We start from the raw sequence: 11,344 nt of genomic DNA, 5'->3' as shown, positions 1-11,344 counted from the left end.
TATATAATTATTGTCTATCAAACAAACCAAAAAAATGTCATTAAATATTTGAGATAAAGCACAGGCTGACACAAGAACTAAATATGTAAGTCACAGTTGACAAGGCAAGCAGTTCCTACCATGATATATATATATTTATACACATGTATGTCAATAATTCTCGAAAATTGTTCCACCGCCCCCACCCCCTCCCTCCCCCATCGTGAATCTGCAACGCGTTCAGTAAAGATGTTTGCGGCGAACGTTTGCTGTTTGGTTTCCCGCTTAACGTATATGCGCTGCGTTGCAACAGGGATACAAAACAAAACTTTTGCGAGCGTTTTGTAAACGCTCGCCTGACTGAACGCACTGCTGATATCCTGGCCTCAGAACACTCTTTACATATCCCTCTTCCTCCTCTCTTTAAAATGATCGTCTTTTTGCCATTACTCTGTCCTCTCCATTGAAGTTAGCCTGCAATTTAAGAAAGGAAAATTTTAATTTCACACAAAAATGGCACTTGTTTATACCAGCACATTTGGCATATGACAAGAGCACCACCTGCGGGTTCTGAACGCTCGTCTGATTATATCATTTTATTGTAAATTTATTTCATATTGTACATTTGAAAGTGAATATTCCAATGTTTAAAAGTGATAGCTCTGATAGTTTGCTTGTAAGCCGCCTTCTAAGCACATTATTTTATTAAACTTAAAATAATTAGACTATAGTCCACAAATACTAAAATATCCCCCATCCTCCCCATTCCCTTCCAAATGAGTTTGATATATTGAAGGCATAATCCTTTCATTTTCTATGAAGAAGCTTAGTGTCCATTTCTCAAAATCAACCAAAATTCACGTTTTTTACCCTAAAAACAGGTGAGACTTAATATCTTTAGGGTATAATGTGAAGAAGGGTATAAGATGTACAAGTTCCCCAAGTTTCAAAGTGACAACTTTGATAGTTTTCATGTAACTGACCTGAACGCAAAACTTAACCCCAAGGCAAGGATAACAATCAAATGATGACAATTGCTGCTTGTCATTTTTTTCAATAATGTATGAATTTAACAGTGTTTATTAAAGGGACTAGACACCAGATGATACAATTGCAAAAAAATAGATAACTGTCAAAAACTTACATACAATTGATATACTAGTGTATAACTTTCAATCTTACTTTAATAGCTATATAACATTGCTTAAGACACATAATTTCACAGCTTTTGCACATATTGTCGATATGAAACTTTCTGGGGTGTGTTTACCACATATAATATCCCAGTAAGTTTAAAAAAGCATCAGTATATTTATCTGTATTCATAAATGGATATAATATAAACTTGGAAAACTTTTTACACAATGAAACCCAAATGAGATAGTCAAATGATTGCTCTGTTTATTTTAATCATGTAAAATTATTTATTATATACCCATCATTTATACATATCACAAAATACAGTAGTCTGTATTCCACTCTAGTGCACTACAGCCGTTTTCAACTCTTGTGACGTCACGTCATAACAACTTTACAAGTGTCATTGCGTGATGTTAAAATGATGTCATAAAACAAAATAATGTGACCTTAAAGGGACTGTGTCACAGATTTGCACCAAAAAAAGTGTTTTCTGTAACGAATCTCAGGACAATTATCTAATAGAATGTGTTACGCTTTGATGTCATAATTGTAAAAAAAAGTACCAAAATGTGAAAAAAAAGAACGGTGTGTCGGAGAACGGGTCAAACCCGCGTCGCAAAAATTGAAGTCCAACTTCACGTGATAACACCTTCAAGCCAATCACGCTTGATTGAATGAATTCTACATTGAACACATACCCAGTAATCTTTTTTAATGGAAAAATACTAAGTAACTGCTAAACTTAAATAAATTGTAAACTATGTGGTACTTCAATTAGTACGTTTCAATGCATTGTACACATCGATGCCAAGTTTATGTCATTTTTCGACAATTTGTTTTTTTTCGCTATTTCATCATCTGTGAGACAGACCCTTTAAAATGACATTTATTATGAAAACATGTGGCTTTTAAGTGATGTAACAAGTAAATTAGTAATGTATATATAATAAAAGGGTTATTAGTATGGCGTTTTGATCCGGGAGGCTTGTGCCTTGTGAAATCCGAATCTGCAAAAATCCACTCAAGTTAAATACAACCTTCCGGATCAAAACACAGTACTAATAACCCTTTTGTATTATCAGCCTTCTAAATGATCACATCGACAGTTCTAAGCTTATTTTAAAGAAATACTGTACTTGCCAACCTGGTGTCTAGTCCCTTTAAGTTTATGGCTACATTGCACACAAATAAAGTAGGTATGTTGCATGAACATAATCTTCAATAAAAAAAGCCTATTCAAAATATATTGTTAAATACTTCAATAATGTTTTTTGAGACATTAACAAAATAAAAAGACAATAAAAAAAGTCATATGCTCATTGACTTAAAGAATCCATGATAGCAAATTGATTGTTTAGTTTTATTCAATTACATAATTTAATCAATGACGTTCTAATGAGTAGGTCATATATATGGAATAAGACAAATAACTATATCTTATACATGTGTATGTCAAAACTTTGCATTCATATATACATACCATTCAACTTTGTCTTTGGTGTTTGTTGCATTTGCAAGTCTAGAAGAAGATGATGATGCTGGTGTTCTTAAAGAGTGTGTTGCTGGTGTTCTTATAGTTCGAGTAGTTTTATTCGGGTAGCTGTTGTTGCTGATGTTTGTGTTTAGGATGAATTTGTTCTTGAAGCCGATGTTTTTGTAGTTGTCACTGCAGGAAGTGTTGATGTTCTGGGGTTGAAGTTGTTGTTCTTGAAGATGGGGTTGGTGTTCATGTTCTAGTAATCAGAGTTGTTCATAAGTATTGTAGTACGCAGGGTTGTTCTTGTAAATTAAGTTGTTGTGTCAGGGGTTGTTTCAGGATCCCACTCAAATATGTCGAAGGCCTTAAAAATAAGAGAATGTGAAGCTGTGACAAGTTTTTTTAAATGACAAAAAAGATTCACATTTTAATTATATTTTTTCTTATTAAATTTAAGTTAACATTTTATGCTAAAGTTTAGAATGTTACAGAATATATATATATCCCTCCTTAGTTGAACCACCACTTGAAAGATTAAAACTTAAATTGTCACTATCAAGATGTGTTTTATTACCCCCAATTAACCCCCTAATTCACTCCATTTGTTAGGTTTAGAAGTGTTACTATGGAGACCTTTAAAGCCAATATTTTTAAACTAGTATTTTGCTTCAAACACTTTCAACAGAACCTACCATAAATCAAGAGTTGAAGTGGGCCCTGGGCCCCTGACAGCCAAGAAAGAACTTTACATTTGCAGGGCTTGTGGGCTTGTGATTATTTTGATCACTGATATGATAACATGGACATAATAAGGCCTATACAAATCTTTGTTTACACCCATCTGAATTTATTTTTTTCTTCCTATTTTTTTTGGCGTTTTGATCAAAATGTGTTTTTTCAGAGACCTAAAATAATACCCTGATACAGGTCAGTTTGCTAAAGAATTATGGTCGTCCAAAAAAAGTAATGCCTACCTATCTACCCTTTTTGGGTGGGATGTTAGTAGAAACTAAGAATATTTGTTTCGCCTAATCAAGGATTTAATTTGAAGACAGTTTTGCTGCATACTGTATATATTTTTACTTTATTACATTGCATTGTGTGGGAGTAGGATTTGATATATTGGTGCAAGGTATTTTGATTATAACAATTCCAGGAAGTTTATCAAAATGCTAATCTTTATGCAAGATGTGTCATGTTTGGTGTCATTATTTTGCTTTTATAATTCACTTTTATATTCAATAATATATTGATAAATTTGTATCAATATAAAACTTTAATTTTTATTACAAGCAAATGAGGAAAATCAAAATAGTTCCTCAGTTGGTAAGATCCATCTACATTTCATGTCAGTATTTATCTTAGCTCCGCCCCTTTGGACTTGACATTGCCCCTTTCACTGTTTTTGACATCTGATTGGCTGAGTTAAAATTGCCTTTTAATGTTCTTTATGAATGACAGTTTTATACAGGGAAAGCCTGGTTAATGTGACAATCATTATTCTGAAAATGGTGCTATAAATATGATTATGAATAGGCTTATAATTTATTTAAGATAATAAACATAATCTGCAGTTTAATTGATCAAAATACATGTTCCTTAATTATGCTTAAATTATAAATCCTTATAATATTGGAAGAGATACATGACTGTCAATTTAGAATTGAACTTCAATTTCATAACATTTCACAGAATTGATTAAAATAATTGCTTATGGTCATGTTGATTTATAGGCTTATAGCAAAGAGGGAAAAAAATAAGAAATATATATAATCATATGGAAAGGAAAAATTGAGGTGAATTTTATGTGAACATCTTAAATGTATAATTCTGCATTTTGCTAAAGTGGCTAATTGTTATTTAATTCAGATGTTTTTTGGGTTTTTTGGTACATTTTATTTTGGCATTTTGATATTATTTAAAGGATATTCTGGATATGCAGTTTTAATGTCTTTTGTTTGATTAAAAAATTAGTTTCTATTTGTGTAAGAAAAGCCGGACAAAACTATTATTATTGTTATTATATGCAATTGTTTAAACCTGGGAGTAAGATAACATATTATTGGTCCCAGTTTAAACATAATTTTGCTTGAAGTGTTTATTCATTATTTTTACCAGCTTTCTTTGTTCAGTGCACTTAAAGCTGCACTCTCACAGATTGAACGTTTTGACTACTTTTTATTGTTGGAACCAGCCAATTTTTGCAAAAATCCATGGAACCAGTTATATAAATAAAACTACTAACAAAAAATCAAAAAATTATATAATATGCATTTTCCTTAAAAAACATCAATTTTTCAAACAGAAAAATGTGAAAATCTACGATCTGATTTTGTCAGCAATCATAAATTTATTTGCAGATATCTAGGCAGAAATTTGCTCTTTCCAAGACAAACAAAAAAAAAGTTGTCAAAATGGTATATATATCTGTGAGAATGCAGCTTTACTGTCATCTAACACCTAGATTTTAGAGTAATTAACAAGTCTTACTTTATGTTTTTAATTTTAAGTGTAATTATGTTATTATAAGGGCCCTTTCCATATCTTGATTAAGATTATTTTTTTTGGAAAAGTTTAATTATGTTCTCTCCTGCTATTTTCTAATTGTGGACTTTTTGTTAATAGAGAATTTTATCTTCATTATCTCAACAACAACAGGATCAGAGTGGCATAAATGCAGCCACAGAGACAATTATAAACAAAAGACTTCTAAAATAGACCTGCCACATATGAAAAATTCATATAACTATACATGAAATAGACTTAAATCATACTGGATTTACAATTGCAATTGTGTTATTTGTTATCGCTGATTTAAAAGGAACACTATTCTTAGAATAAAGGAGTGGAAATCCTGAACAGAAGTCTCTGACTGTTGAAAAAACTACATCAGCCAACCTCAAATACTCTAAGGCTGACCAACAGTAATCTTTCAGTAGGAACTGAAAACAAGGAGGCACACTAGGGGCGCTACTGTGCTATTCCCCAGTCATTCAAAGTACCCCCTGTGAACGCGTTAGCTGACTTGCGCCCAATTCTTAGCAAAATATTGTGCATGAGTGTAGACATTAGACATTTATATTTAAGATATATATATAATCCAAATGTGAACTTATTTGACAGCTTCAAGGAATGGAGAGAACTCAGCGGATTATTTTGTTTCGCCAAGGCATGTAGGAAAATGAAACTCATTTCATCATAAATTCTGTTTATTCCAGTCACTTTAACAATAGTAAAATCTTTCAACTAAAAAAAATAATATTAAGGTCTGCAATTTCAGAGTTTCAGAGTACCATCCACTCATGATATATTATCATTTATCATGGTGTAATTAATTAAGTCATTTTGACATCCTACTGTTAGTTTTAAAATAATATACTAAAGTAATTATTACCGGTACATGTACATTACCATGACAGTCACGCCAATGGGAAGACTTATTTAGGGACTGACATTATAATTCACCAGTCAATTGTAAGCACAGCCCCCCCAGGTCCGGGGAATAGCCAGGACTTTGACTTTCGGTCCAGCCGACCCTGGGTAAAATCCCCGCCCTGCGGGGACGAACTGATGGTTAAACCCCGGCCAAATGCCCCCGCACCCCAGAGACTCTATATAAGGCCCAATCTTGGCTTAATTTGGCCCTATGACAAAACCACCGCGGTCACCCGGCCCTGCGGGACCACCTGGAAAGTTAAAACACGGCCCTTTTCTCCGGCTATCCCCGGTATACCCCCGGACCTGGGTAGGGGGGGGGGCGTGGATACAATTGACTGGCGCATCCATGGGGAGACTTATTTAGGTATATAACATTGGCATACAATTATATAGTAATTAGTTATCCTGACATGTACTTTACACAGAATCGCTACATGGTGACAGTTACTCTGGGACGGACATTACATTTACATACACTATACTAATAGTATTTCAGACATGAACATTGCAAAGACACACACCAGACACCCTTGGGGTGACTTAATTAGGGACAGACATAACACTGATATACAATACAGTAATTAATTATCCTGGGGCCGGTTGCTCAAAACTTGATGTGTACTTTACATAGAATCCCTACATGGGGACAGTTAATCAGGGACGGACATTACATTAACACCACTATAGAAATAGTAATTCTGAAATGAACATTGCAAAGACACACATTATGGGGAAAGTTAATCAGGGCCTGTCACACTAAATTGACATACACTATATAGAAATAGTTATTCTGAAATTTATGAACATTGCAAAGACATACCCCATGGGGACAGTTAATAAGGGACGGACATTACATTGACATACACTATAAAAATAGTTATTCTGATATGAAAATTGTAAAGACACACACCATGGGGACAGGGATTTCAGGGATAGACATTTCATTGACATACATTATAGGAATAGTTATTCTGCCATTATCATTGTAACAACAAATGCCATGGGGACAGTTATTCAGGGACGGACATTACATTGATGTATACACTTTTATAAGTACTAGTTATTTTGACATATTAACATTTTAAGACAAGCGCCATGAGGACTGAGTTATTCAGGGACAGATGTTACATTGACTAGACTTAATTGACATACACTATAGTTATAGTTATTCTTACATGAACATTGCAAAGACACACACCATGAGGAGACTTATTTATGGACAGACATCACACTTGACAATAACCATATACTAATAATTATCCTGACATTTACTTTACATAGAATTGAACCATTGGGACAGTTATTCAGGGACAAACATACATTGACTAAATGACATTATACTATAGTAATAGTAATTCTGACATGTACATTGTAATGACACACCCAATGGTGACAGTTATTCAGGGACGGACATAACATTGACACACACTCCAGAAATTGGTATTCTCAAATGTACCTACAAAGAATCTCACCATGGGGACAGTTATTCAGGGACAAGCATTACAATTACATTCAATATAGTATAAATAGTTATTCTAAAATGTACTTTATAACAAAAAATGACACTATAGTGACATTTATTCAGGGACGGACATTACATTTGACTTTCAATATATAGTAATAATCATAATAGTCATTCTAAAATGTATGGTACATTACAAAGACACGTGCCATGGGGTCAGTTATTCAAGGACGAACATTACACTGACATATACTATAGTAAGAGTTATAAGGACATTTAGTACAATGAAGAGATACACCCCATGGGAACAGCTATTCACGAACAGACATTACATTCATGTATACAACTTACAAATTAATAATTCTGAGGACAGGTACATTGAAAGTAATCACATTTTTGAAACAGTTATTTAGACCAATATAACAGTGAAATATACTATAGTTATAGTTATAATGACATTTACATGGAAAAACACACCATGGATACATTTTTTCTGAGGGAAGAATTTTACATCTAACAAGCACAACTATGCTACCAGAAAGTCCAAACAGTAACAAAAATATGTCAAAACATGCACATACTGAGTCAGTCATCCAATTAGACTTTTGAAGGTACAAGCCCGACTTCTAACACTAATGCTTGGCATTAATTTTTTTATAAAGCCCTGCTAAATAAAATTTGGGCTGGTGTCAATTTTGACCACTGCAGTCAGCTAAATATGCCATTAATATATAATAATCATGCGCCAACCTGCAGATCATATATAGGCAAAACTGTTGTCTGTGTCATAAGAAGCTTACTAAATCTGAAATCTGGGGGCAGATCATGACAGTTTATATTGCATTAGGATGTTGAATGCGCAATTACAGGCAAAAGACTTTCATGAAAAGAATAAATACTTTTAATAATAATGTTGTTTTTTCTCACCGTTTTTTTAGGAGGGTGGGGAGGCCATGAATACCGGAGGCCTTACCTAGGGTCCTTGGGGTACAAGTCTAAAATAATAGACATGTTATACGGGTTTCTTCCAATCCCTAATGTCTAAACGGGTTTGTGTAAAAACCAGAGGTGTTTGAAAAATATTGAAATTGTATTAAGTGCAGTATTTTATGGTTAAAATTGATCATAAAGGTTTATATTCATAATTTACCATACATGTAAAAGAAGTTATTTTGCACAAAACAAGCATTTAATGCATTAAAACACATTTACCTTTCCAATAAAATGAAAGTTGACTGACACAGACAACAATTATGCCTAACGGAACAACTCGACACAATCGTAATAAGTCGGCCACCTCCGACAAGCTTCGAGATAGACCGTCAAACTCATAATTATTCGTTGGATACTTATTTTTTGTGTACGGAACTAATATAAAATAACATAATCTGGTAATATTACTTGTTTTTATGATATTTAATGGACGCAATATGCTTTAACCCGGAACAACTACCCACTTTTGGTACAAAACAATTTGTACATTAAGGATTTGCCATATCAAAAATCATAAAAAAATCTGTCAACGTACAATTATTTGGACTACTTGGGGTACGGGATCATTTGGCAGGGATTTTATCGGCAGTTTGTCCCTGCAGGACAAGGATTTTACCCGGGCTTGGCTTGACAGAAAGCCAAAGTCCCCGCTTTTCTCCGGACCTGGGAAGGCTGTGATTACCGGAGGCCTTACCTAGGGTCCTTGGGGTAGGGGATCATTTGGCAGGGATTTTACCGGCAATTCGTCCCTGTAGGACAAGGATTATACCCGGGCTTGGCTGGACAGAAAGTCAAAGTCCCCTCTATTCTCCGGAACTGGGGAGGCCGTGATTACCCGAGACTGGGTGTATACCATTCCCTTGACTGGGGGGGGGGGGGGGGGGGGGGGGCGGTTACAACTGACTGGTGCATAACCAAGAGTTGTCCTACTTCTTAGCCACAGGTGCAAGTCACATAATCAATAATCGCCTTATATATGGGATAAGTGTATGAAGATATTCTTATTAAAATTGTTTGTGTCAAGTAGATCTACCTGTGTTCTTAGCTGATACATATTCAACAAGCCACACAAAAATGCAATAGAATAAAATATATATGACTTACCATGGAAGTTAGGGATATATCCATTTTGCAAAACTTAGTGTCATTCAGTCATTCTGATTCATCGTTCTGCAAAGCTCGATGATTTTGTTTATCTTCTATGAAAAACAAAATAATTCGTCTGACACATTCGTAATTTTCCAGCATGATACATGTACCCTGGTACATTCGGAGCTCCTCGGCCATTTTTTTCTAAAACAACCTCGGATGTATATGGACGGTTTACATACTTAAAAAGTGGTACGTTTAAGTCCGCTGCAAATAGATCGCGTAGTAATCTTATTTAGTAGTTAAAATTTATGACTTAACTCTTGGGAATCGTAATTATGTTTGCAATAATGCACTTCACTGGCAATCAATTTAAACTGAGAGCAATGAATACAACTCTTAAACACTACATTTAATTAATGCTTTTATTCAAAAAAATACGGACTACTTCAACAGATGTACCGGCATACATCCGAGGTTGTTTTTGAAAAAATGGCCGAGGAGTTCCGAATGACCCTGGTATTGTTTATTCTAATTGTATGTTTGTGTTAAACCGGTTTAAAGTCAGATTCAAGTACCAATAATTAAACAATTTTAAGTACCAATAATTAAACAATTTTAAGCAATATCATCTTTTTAACGTTACAACTCTTTAACGTCACGTATAATTTTCATTCCTGCAGTATTTTTAAAGACGGTTAAAAAAGGAAAAAATTTTTTTTCAAAAGGTTACATTACACTATTTCATAAGTTTCGAAATTAGTTAAATTACCTTTAATAATATCATTTACATAACTAACATGGTTGTTATATTAAACATATAAGATACATATGTAGTAACATTTGTTTTTGCTTTCAATGAAGTGCAATAATCGCGTTTTAAATCATAAATAGTCAAAACAGGTTTTGCTGGGTTTTTCTCCCGTAAAAAACATTCAAAAAAATTTCTGTTGTTCTTTAAATAAAAAGCAAGTATTTCAAAATCCTTAAACAAGTGATAATTAACATCATAACAATAATATAATAGATTAGAAGTGGGTTTTTTACGGATTTTGCATTATCGGTAAAATCTTGGAGTTTTATCCCGCAGGAGAAAAACCCCGTACTGAAAAGCGGGGTTTTTATGTTTCGCGTTATTTAACTTCCGGTGTCGAAGCATAATGCTCCTTTTGATATAAGATGTTGTTTTGAGCTAAAATAACTTGAATCGTGTATTATTGAAACCCCGCGGGATTTTTCCCCAGCTTTTGAAAAACGGGAGAAAAATCCCGCGGGATAGTGAAAAACCCCGTGTTTTTCTGCGAAAACCCCGCTGGGGCCCGAAGTTGGCGGGTCAACTATACAAACTTCCAAAAACATTTCGCAAACAAAAAACACCAAAATCATACCTTAATGAAGCCTTCTAACTAAAGTATAGGCCAGTATTCGATTACACCGTATTTAAAGGGTACTTGAGTTTGCGAAATCTAGGATTTGCAAACACAAATTGGAGGTCGTTTTTGGCAAACAATATTTCTGAATGATGATTTTAAGCCTCTCTTGTGTATCTATTTATATATGTCAAATATCTATTCTGGTACCGTGATAGTTACTAAACGATAAAATAAAACTTATTTTATACATCTTCCTAATTTTTAAGATATATTCTCAGAGTAAGGTTATCAAACGGTAAATGACCCAAGGGATTGTCTGTATAATACTCGTATAAACTTACATAGCATATTAAATATGTTTCCTGTACACGTTAGCAGAAGGCTGTCTTTATA

The 11,344-nt window shown here is 33.9% G+C and overlaps 1 long non-coding RNA gene across 1 annotated transcript; it reads right to left on the bottom strand.

Annotated features, from left to right (window-relative positions):
• Positions 1–216: 216 nt before the first annotated feature.
• On the bottom strand, positions 217–10,017 carry LOC128239355 (uncharacterized). The gene is made up of 3 exons (XR_008261866.1): positions 9,594–10,017; positions 2,600–2,960; positions 217–453 (listed from the first exon to the last, which is right to left on the bottom strand). It is a non-coding gene; the product is annotated as an uncharacterized LOC128239355 (long non-coding RNA).
• Positions 10,018–11,344: the final 1,327 nt, after the last annotated feature.

The sequence above is a fragment of the Mya arenaria genome, chromosome 6 (genome assembly GCF_026914265.1).
Source record: "Mya arenaria isolate MELC-2E11 chromosome 6, ASM2691426v1".
Classification (NCBI taxonomy): Eukaryota; Metazoa; Mollusca; class Bivalvia; order Myida; family Myidae; genus Mya; species Mya arenaria.
Note: the sequence above shows the minus strand (reverse complement) of the source record. Positions and strands in the feature narration are given on the sequence as shown.